Genomic DNA, 10,344 nt, shown 5'->3' with positions numbered 1-10,344 from the left:
TGTGTTGTTGGCAAGGTGCTGAGAACCCGCAGACGAGTAGCCTTCACCATTGGGCATGGAGTCAAAAATATAATGAAGTTGTACAACTATAAAATCTCCATGAAACTTTGTTTGCAGGGAGTCCTTTCCTCATCAAACTGAAATGCAAAAATATTAATTCTACCAACTGAAAAGTAAATGCTCAGCTAGTTAGCTTATTTATATACAACTCCTACTTATATATAGGGCTCAATTCACCTAAGTGAGTTCAACCCTCCAATGGAGCTAGACCAATATTTGGGTGCTGGACCTAATGCCTCCATGCTGCTGAAATTTGAAAATCAAAACAAGCATGCACCATGAAAAATCTTCAAACAAAAAATCTAATACATGCTCTAGAAACAACCTTTGCTTCTGACTTAAGAATGTCGTCATGTAGTCAGCTTCAAGGTCATAGAGCTGACAAGAAAAAATTGTAGGTGCCTTATTTTCATGAAAATTCTGCTGACCAATATCTTCTTGGTCAAGGCAGCCACAAATACTGTTCAACTCTTCAGCTTTAGATTTTTCTAGAAAAGCTTGTTGTTGATCATTTGCTACCCATTTGTCTACTGGCCAACCATATTGTAAATCATAAAAATATTCTTCATAGTCTGAACTGTAAGAGTCATAGATTGGAGAATCTACTGAGAATTCCTGGCAGGAATCTTTTTTGCAACTGACAGTCGCAGACTCTGCTTGGTCCTTTAACTTTGGGACAATTTGTAAGTACATACCATTGACAATTTGTAACCACCTCATCCCCCTCTGAACCATATGAATCATAAATCAGAGGAGCTAGAAATTTAGACAGTGGAGTCACTAGGATGTTTGTCATAAGATTGAAACAGTGGAGTCTCTAAGGTGAGAGATCTTCAACCCACACTTCTCTTGCTCACTTGACATAGGGAATGTAAAAAAATTTCATACCCAGGGAAACATATTCTAATTTTTTCCCTGGAAACGATGGTAGAAAGATGTTGTCGCTTTTTCTGGCACCTGCAACACAAGTGCTTCAGGAGATATAGAAAGTGAAGCATAAAAACTATGCTACGCACAAAACTGATAGCTTGGAGATTTAATATGTTAAAAATACACACAGGTATTTAAAATAATAATTTATTTATATATAAAATTGTATATGATGATATAATATTACAATGAGGACCCTGCTTTTATACCTCAGCAGGTGACCTTTCGTGAATGGGCATGTCTTTTAGACATGCCTTTTCACTTAATTTAATGACTATTTAACCTAAATAATATTTGATTATTTATATTTATATTTATTTGATTTATCTAATTGTTATGAATTATATTCATAACATAGCCTCTGACCCGGATGCGGGTCTCCAAGATCATTAATGGCGACCCAACAGACCGCTGACACTTGGACCTGCCAGACGGTGGGTAGCGCTCCTTTCCAAACTCACCTGAGATGAGCGCAGGCCAGCCTGCACGCAACATTAAATGGCCACTCAGGGAGCAGTTGGAAACAATATGGAGCCTCTCGACCCCTCTGTATATCCTCCATCCCTCAGCATCTGTCCGCCTCAGGCTGGAAATTCTTGCAGCAGAACTGCCACCGGGAGCCGATGTTGGCTTCTTTGTTGTATTGACCTCGGAAATGGGCACCATTACTCCCATTCCAGGCATTTCCCTTTGAATCCTGCACAAGAGCCCTCTGTTCACAACCTGTTCTCCTTCCCAGCCTCTTGTCCAGCTGAATTGCACTCTAACCACACTGATATGGTCTGTCACCACATGAGGAGCCGCAGAGGAGGCACCCGTGGTGGCAACACTCGCCCTCAAGCATCGCAAAGCTCTGTTCCCGCCTCACCCCCTCATTCCCATGAGAATTCGCCTCCTCCCAGTTCGCCTCATAGACACTATCCTCAAACGCGTAGTGGGCGAGGGCAAGGGCAGGCCTCAATGGCTGCGCACAGTGATTTCCGGCTCCACACTGCAATTTCTCCTCTGCATCCCAGCTCTGTCCCTCACTCAACCCAGTTCAGGTTCTAGAGTAGCCTGAACAGGCCCATCATTACTACCAATGTGACCATAGTTTTCTCTAAAGAAAATGAGCAGAACAGTGCTCAGGCGAGAAATTCTGAAGAACCATTTTAGGAGGATAGAAATCAAGGAGCGGATCGTGGTTCTCAGAAACGCTCGAAGGATGATGACAGGGAAGTTAGGCATGGCCGTCTACATGGTGAAGATGTTCACGCTGGTGACATTCAACAAACTGGTGGCAGCTCATCCGAAGCTTCAATTACGATGGAATTAGCTAGCAGTTCAGCGGTACCCAGCATGCAAGGGAGCCTCTAGGTGGCGTAGTGAAAGGCGACGTGGTGGAGGAGGATGAAGACTGGGACCGATATGCTTACCTCATTGTCGAGGAGACACTTGACCAGGTTGATAACAAATGATGCCATGTGGCAACCATTGCCACCCATGCACCATCTCAGACTTCTGTTGCTGACGGGTTTGGTCCAGTCACTTGTTGTTTTTGCTCTTTGTTTGAACAATAAGCAGGTTTGTCATTGTTTAGTCGCATTAGGTGATGCTGTGTTGAAACTTCTTCTGGTTTTTGCCTTAAAGTATGGGTCCAGGTCTTATGTTTGGTTTTCCTTTGGTGACGGTCTCGAGATATATGTATGGTTTTTTGCCATGTCAAACTGGTTTCCCCAAATCTGGGGTAGTGTAGACACTCTTGATGAACTTCAGTGACAACGGTTGAGGCGGGGCCTCTTTGTAATTATATTTTTGTTTTTATTAATAGAATTAGCCTTACATAGAAAAAAAAAAACATAGCCTCTTCCTTTGGAAGCTTTGTCCTCAAAGCTATATCGCTGGCAATTTTCCCCACTTAGTGTCTGTCATCACGAGGTATACAATCTAGTCATCGATTCGTCATGTAGTTTATCAATATTATTTCCTTTTTTTGTTTTTTTTTTTTTTAATTTTTTATTTAACTAGTGTATTTTTTAATTTTTTTTTTTTAAAATAATAATGTTGTTGTTGTTGTTGTTTTTTTATTTTTTTTTATATTTTTTATATTTTTATATTTTTTTCAAATACTATTTTTTTTTGATATAATAATTATATATTTGTAAATTATATAAAGGATATATATATTATATAACTTGTACCTATATAATATAATTTTTTTGTTATTGTTGTGAATTAATCACTATATGGATCGATCACATCTATACGACGGTACAGGCCATTCACATCGTTTGACACTGTAGCATAAAATGTCAAAGTCACGCACATTTGTTCAACCCATTGTACATTCTTTACGTTCAAAGGATGCGTTTAAACCAGAGCGCGGATGCCCTGACATATCGCTTTAAATGGTTGTTTAGATCCACATAATACAAACCAAAGCGATATGTAAATCCAAATGACCATTTCAAAATCATCCATTAGCAACCAAACCAGATAACCTCGAACATCCGATCCAACTCTTATCACTTCGCGTAGATGTGATAAATGTTGATAATGGTACTTCACTCACCTGGGATCGTTCATTGCTCGGGCAAGCGAGGTTGTGCCATTGTCGAAATTGGCATATCCAGTCTCAATAATGTATACGGTAGGGTTGTTGTAGTGGTTCTTTGTATAATTTAGTAATTCGCTCAGTCCAGTGGGATAAGATCTGAAATTGTTATCACCTTCCATTGATCCAATGAAAACTCCATTTACTTCATAGGTTACGTTGGCATGGGCATCGAGAATGTAGTCAGTGTGTAACAGAGAATTTGGTTGAATAGGATTGTTAATACAAAATTGCGTGATGTAGTAGTTAAAACCAATAAAGTCGAATGAGCCTTTCAGAGCTTTCGCCTCTTCACTGCTAAATCTTGGCAAACGTCTTCCCACTAACCTTCGCATGGATTCAGGGTATTTCTCGGATGTCAATGGATCTAAAAACCACCCTAGTCTGAAGTCAATTGCTCTCTGGGTCGCCCTCTTATCAGACAGAGACTTTGAGAATGGCACCATCCAGTTCGCTACAAGTACAAAGCCTATGGAACCTTTCTGTTGCTTCTGGTATTTAGTCCTATTCACAATATCAAGCTCTGAACTTGTCACACGTGAAGAAATTTGAGAGGAAAAACAAGTCATCAAACCATATTCCACTACTCCTTCATCAGGCACATTAAGATCAATATCTAAATGTAGATGACTCTGAATGTTAGTTACACCAATAGTCACACTAGTTGCAGTAATAATTGAACTGCCTTTACCCACCATCCCTGTTTTCTCGAAGGTATTTACATTCTACACCTCTTCAAGAGCCTGATTTTTCTCAAGAGCCACTGATGGTAGTTTTTCATTGTCAACATCTTTTTCATTGTTATGATATTGTACATCTCTTTGTTTGTTAAGATAATCCTCATCTTGATCTTTATCAGCTTCATCAAAATCAACATTTTGATCGAATTCTTCTTCTTTTTCTTCTTCCACATTTTCCTCTTGACATGCTTTAACTTCTGCAATTGCTTTTTTCAAATGCTGAAATAATTCTTGAATTTCACTAAAATGTTCGACGCGTTTAGGACGTGAATGTAATGGCACATTGTGTGGCGAACTACGTTCAAAGGCTTGCTTGATTATATCGTGTGCCATGGCTCTGATACCACTGAAGCATAAAAACTATGCTACACACAACACTGATAGCTTGGAGATTTAATATGTTAAAATACACATAGGTATTTAAAATAATATTTTATTTATATATAAAATTGTATATGATGATATAAGATTACAATGAGGACCTTGCTTTTATACCTTGGAAGGTGACCTTTCATGAATGGGCATGTCTTTTAGACATGCCTTTTCACTTAATTTAATGACTATTTAACCTAAATAATATTTAATTATTTAATACTTAATATTTATATTTATTTTATTTATCTAATTGTTATGAATTATATTCATAACAGAAAGCTTCCTAGAGACAACCTCTGGGTTGATTGTAGACCAGTGCCTAGGACATCTTAGATAGAGGAGTGCTTTGGAAGATTATGAGTGAGGGGTTTTGGCAGCATTCCAATTGTCACGTTATTAAAAAGATAATAAAAGGGGCTTGGTTCAACCAAACTTCATGAAGGTAAATTCAAGCCAATACACGGGTCCGAATGTTCACGGGGTAAATCGGGCTGACCTTAGAGGAGGAATGTCTTGTTCTGGTGGTCGACACACAACAACATGCAACTTAATATTTGCGTTGTAGTAACATGAAGAGGAGGAAAGAAAGGAGGGAATTCAGTGCGTAGGGTTGATTGCAATGTAGAATCCTAAGTTGCGATGTTTCGGCAGAAATATGGAAGAGGGAGGAGGTGGAAGAGTAGAAAGAATGGAGCATTAGTCAAGGTTTCAGGCCATATACCTCATGGGAACATTTGTCACTAAAATCATAAGTAAATCTATGCACGTTATAGGTACATAAGTAAATATGTATCTAACACAGGTACTGATACTACTTAGTAACAAATATACAATCATGAACAAGCAAGAAACTGACAACTTCATTATACTATTTCAGAGAAGGAAAACACATATTAAATGAGATTTACAGTGGGGAAAATATACTGCGAATTTCCATGATTGGAATCACCAAAGAGTTTCATTAATCTTCAAAGTGAGTCCCATTCACTGATATATTTACATTCAACAATCTACCACTTAAGTCCATCATGAACAAGCATTTAGAACCAAAATGGAACCAAAGAATTTGGACCAATTGGGTGCAGAATTCTGGAATCACTATTAAGTGCTTCTCCCCCTTATTTATACAGAGAAGGGGGGCTTTGAATCAACATTTACAAAATATCTTAGCCAAGGGCTAGCTATTCGATTGACTAGCTGCCCTGACCTGTGATAGTTCAGATGCCCCAAAATGATTTCCAAGGATTTGATTTTTTGGTTGAAAATAAACAAGAATTAGAGAAATAATAAGAAAAGGAAAACTGGGCGATGATGGAGGAAGATGTCCTTCTTCTGTTCCTGTGAAGGCCCTTGATTAGGCCATGTCTCTACCATGATGTGCCTTTCCTGCTGCTTGGCCAATTCCTGTCACTTTCACCTTAACTGCTTTACTTCCCTACTCTCTGGAGTTGATAACAATCAACTATGGTTGCCTGTTATAGAGTAGAAGTGGAGGTTGTCCTAGCAGTCCTTCATTGTGTATCTGAGTGGAGCCCTATGCTGGGCCATGAAGTCTTCTTGAGTCCCATACCTCCATTTACTGTTTGAAGACATGAAACAAAACAATCGAGTTCATTTTTGCAGTCCGTGTAGTCCTTGGTTTCTTGTTGCAAGGGCTTCTACAGGATTAATCCATATCGATTTGCAACTACTTCATACCTCTATTCAAAGTCTCAGCTACCAAACCATCCACCTTTAAAGCTTTGTACCATGCTATCAGAGCATCGTTGTATCGAGACTTTTACGCTAAGAGGTATTACAAAATAGTGAGTCCCAATCTCCTTTGGCCCCATTTGGTTTATTCCCTTTCTGCCTTTCTTCCCATATGACCAGAGGCTACGACCAGGTGCTTGGCCAAATATCGGAGCTCCTCAATCGACAGATCGCAATTGGGTTTTTATATTGGAGAAACAACTTGTTTGCAATCTCTGATTCTGATAACAATTTAGTGCTTATCCCTTGGTTCCTCAGCCCTTTATGTGTTCACAGGCTAGCCCCCTTATCGGAGCCCCTTTATCGGAGGTTCGTAATCGACGATTCCTTTTTTATGTACAACATAATTGCCGATCGCCGATCACCCTCCATGCTTAGCCCCTAGTTCTTTTATTTCTTTATGTGACTGTGGGCCATTCCCTGTATTAGAGCCCCTTTACCAGAGATTTCCCATGTGTACAATGCATTACAAAGTTCCAATAAGTCTTGACCACCAATTTGCGATTGTCGATGTGACGTCATCACTGCCACGTCACACCTCCTGAGTGGCGACATGTGTCACCCGGATATGCCCTCTTTGGACATTTGAAAATGTCATGTATGCATGCCATGTGTCCTCCATACTTCCACATCATGCTGATGTCAGTGCCACTATGTCTTTACTAGATCCAATAATATTTTGCCATGTGGCTTCTTAGAGGAGAGAGAAAAGGCCCATCCGCCCTTTGGCTTTTCACTGATTTCCTTTGTAAATCACTTTTGACCTTCCTGGTGCTTCAACACTAACATATCACAACTCATGATATTGCAATATTTAGAGTTGTCACCCCACTGGTGCGCTGATAAGCCATGCTGTTTGGTCCTCTAATTTGCAATTTGTGATATATCCGTGCTATTGTGATTGTCGATTCACCCTGCTGATATGCCTAATTGCTGCCTTGGACCTTTGATATTTGCGATCGCTGATATGTGGGATCATTGGAACCTACGATCTCTAATATCGGTGATCGGTGATCACTGGTTTTTTCTGCCCTACCCTACTACTACTTTCAAAAAACACCGATTGCGATTTGCGACATGCACCTAGACCTCCGATATGATCTTATCCCTTATTTCTAAGGCAACGAAACCCCCATCTTTAACAGGCCATATAATCTGATTCCGAGGTCCATTTGATGAGTTCCATATACTATTGGAAAGATTATTCTGAGTACTATCCAATAGAGAGGTTCTGATTTAGCTTTGAGGGCTTTTTTGGCCTAGAAGATGGATTCAAACTTCACTACTCTTTTACAATTTGGGCAACTGAAAACACATTTTGCAGTGAGTGATAATAGGTGGCCTACAGGTTGATTGGGTGGATCCAGTTTAAAGCATTCTAAAAAGTGATCCACAAGGAATTGAAGTTAAGGTGGTTGTAGCTCCCTTCTAGTAGGTACTCGATAATGAGAGAAGGTTTTAGCCTTCTGTAGGTGGGTGTCTGCATGTTGGTATAAGTCTGCGTCAATACAAGATTGTAAAAAATATTTTTTTAAGAAGACTGAGATGACAACTGCGATGGTTTTTTTCCCACATTAGGTTTCCACCTAAAAATATTGGTATTCATATGGGTTGACTATGTGTGATACTTTATTTTGTTCTTACCACACTTGTTTACTATTTAATTAATGCCTAATGACGGACTGATACACTGGTTCAAGTGAAAATAATGAAAAATTAATTAAAAAGATAGTTAACTGGATATAAGCCGGTTGTCTGCATAACAATAGCGTACATACACATGTTTAATTCATTAAAGTCATGTACAAAAATTTGAATAGAAAATCAAAAGGTCAAGTAAGTTTTAAAATACTGATTCACCCCCCTGTCAATATTTTTCCAAACAATTGATATCAGAGTAGGTCCTTCAAAAGAAGCTTAATCGCTTGAAGGAAGATTCATCAAGATGAGCAACCAAGAGAGAGAAACATCCTTCCGGCCACCATTGTTTAATGGATCCAATCTAGTTTTCTGGAAGGTCAGAACAAGAGATTACCTATAGTCACTTGGAGATGATGTTTTGGGAATCTTTAAATGAGGCTATCAATATCCATCCACCATTCCCACAGAGAAAGCATAAAAGAAAAAGTATGAGACCAACGCAAAATATGTCAATGCACTATTAAAAATCTTGGTAGAATCAGATTTTTTCAATGTCATGCAACTGAATACCACAAAGACTCTATGGGATAAGATCATCCAAAGTTATGAATGCGACACCAAGGTAAAGAGTTCCAAAATTCAAACATTTAGAATTCAATATGAAAATCTCAGAATGCATAATGAAAAAATCATTGCAAGTTTCTTTCTTATTGTAGATGAGATCATTAATTCAATGAGAAACCTTGGTGATGAAGTAAAAGAACCATATATGGTTGAGAAAATATTAAGATCACTAACTCCAAAATTCGATTCAAAGTCTCTTCCATTGAAGAACTGCAGGATTTGAAGAACCTTACTATTGAACAACTTCATGGGATTCTAATAGCATATGAAATGATAAAAGGGGGTCCCTAATATGTTAGAGAAGCAACATTCAAGGCTACTTCTAAAGGAAAAGAAAAGGAGGAACTTACGGAACTAAGTTATGTATCAGATGGAGAAGAGGAAAATTTCATGAAGAAACTTCAAGTAGGTACTAGCAGATTTAGAGATAAGCTTCCTTTCAAATATTTTTCTTGTGGATGCGTTGGTCACCATTGGCTTGAGGGGGCTTGGATCCAGGTTCAGAGTTAGTTGCACTAACCAACAAAACCTTACACTATCAGCCCTTCTGGTAACAACCCACGTAGCACAGGTTGCAGCCTCACTTGAGGTAGTATTAGGGGATGCCAGAACCAAGTTTCTACATCCAAAGGACTATTTGATGTGTTTTTGTCAAAATTATGGCTTTATCTTGACCTTCACGAACCCTAACCCTTAAGATCTGAAAGTTACAGTAACTAACAATTAGCAGACCTATGCCCTTAATCAATTATGCTAAACATTCATAACATTGTATAAATAAACAGATCTACTTCTTCGCAAATATCTTATGTACTTTTCCAGATTAATTGCATTCAACAGATCAAAAATATGGTAAATTCAGAGATAAAAAGTAATACACATATAAGCAGATAATTCTTCAAAACACGCCTTTATTATGTTTTAGATCTTCAATTACAACCCTTTCCAATCATGTGCACACAGCTACAGGGGCCCACGCACTTAGTTGTAGCCTTACCAATGTGTCCACGCATAGAGCTGTAGGAGCCCTCCCCTTCGCCTAAGTACAAAATAGACAAAACCGAATCAAATCATGTACTTCTATCTTCCTTCTTAGCTATCTATGACTCTTCTATGACTCCTTTTTATATCCTTCTTCGCGGGTCACAAAACAACTTGAGTCTTTAAAAACTAAGCGAATTTGACCTTCTAAAAGCCCCTTTTGACTCCTATCGACTTGTGCTACTCATGCTTTGTTCCTTAAAATGTGGAGACTTTATAATATTTGACAAAACTTTACAAAATTTTACCCTAGGGGACCTCGTTCCAACATGCCCCCAACACAAAGTCTTGGCTCGTCCCGAGTCACTCTGCTGGTGTTGCCTCAATATTTGCTTGTAGACCATTGAACTAATTGTTCAATGCTTGAAGATCTGCTATTCCCTGCGTAGCAGCCTTATGAACCTCTTTGACTAATTTATCTATGGTTGGACCTTTGACTGCAAGGCCCATAGTTCTTTGCGTCTACTACAAAGCCTTTAACTTGCTTTGGAATGTCTGTGATAGCTGGCTTTCCTAATCGGCCCATGGTTGCATCCTTGAGGAGATAATGGAGTCCTTCCAACGTAGCTCATTATTCTAGGTTTGGAT

General features: G+C 38.9%; 1 pseudogene; it reads right to left on the bottom strand.

Annotated features, from left to right (window-relative positions):
* Positions 1-3,537: 3,537 nt before the first annotated feature.
* Positions 3,538-4,281, bottom strand: LOC149195635 (beta-glucosidase 24 pseudogene; annotated as a pseudogene).
* Between the last annotated feature and the right edge of the window lie 6,063 nt (positions 4,282-10,344).

This window comes from Pinus tabuliformis, chromosome 2_2, assembly GCF_031772625.1.
Source record: "Pinus tabuliformis cultivar Carrire ecotype Pingquan chromosome 2_2, CPIR1, whole genome shotgun sequence".
In the NCBI taxonomy this organism is placed as follows: Eukaryota; Viridiplantae; Streptophyta; class Pinopsida; order Pinales; family Pinaceae; genus Pinus; species Pinus tabuliformis.
The sequence above is the reverse complement of the archived record's forward strand: the minus strand, read 5'-3'. Positions and strand labels throughout refer to the sequence as shown.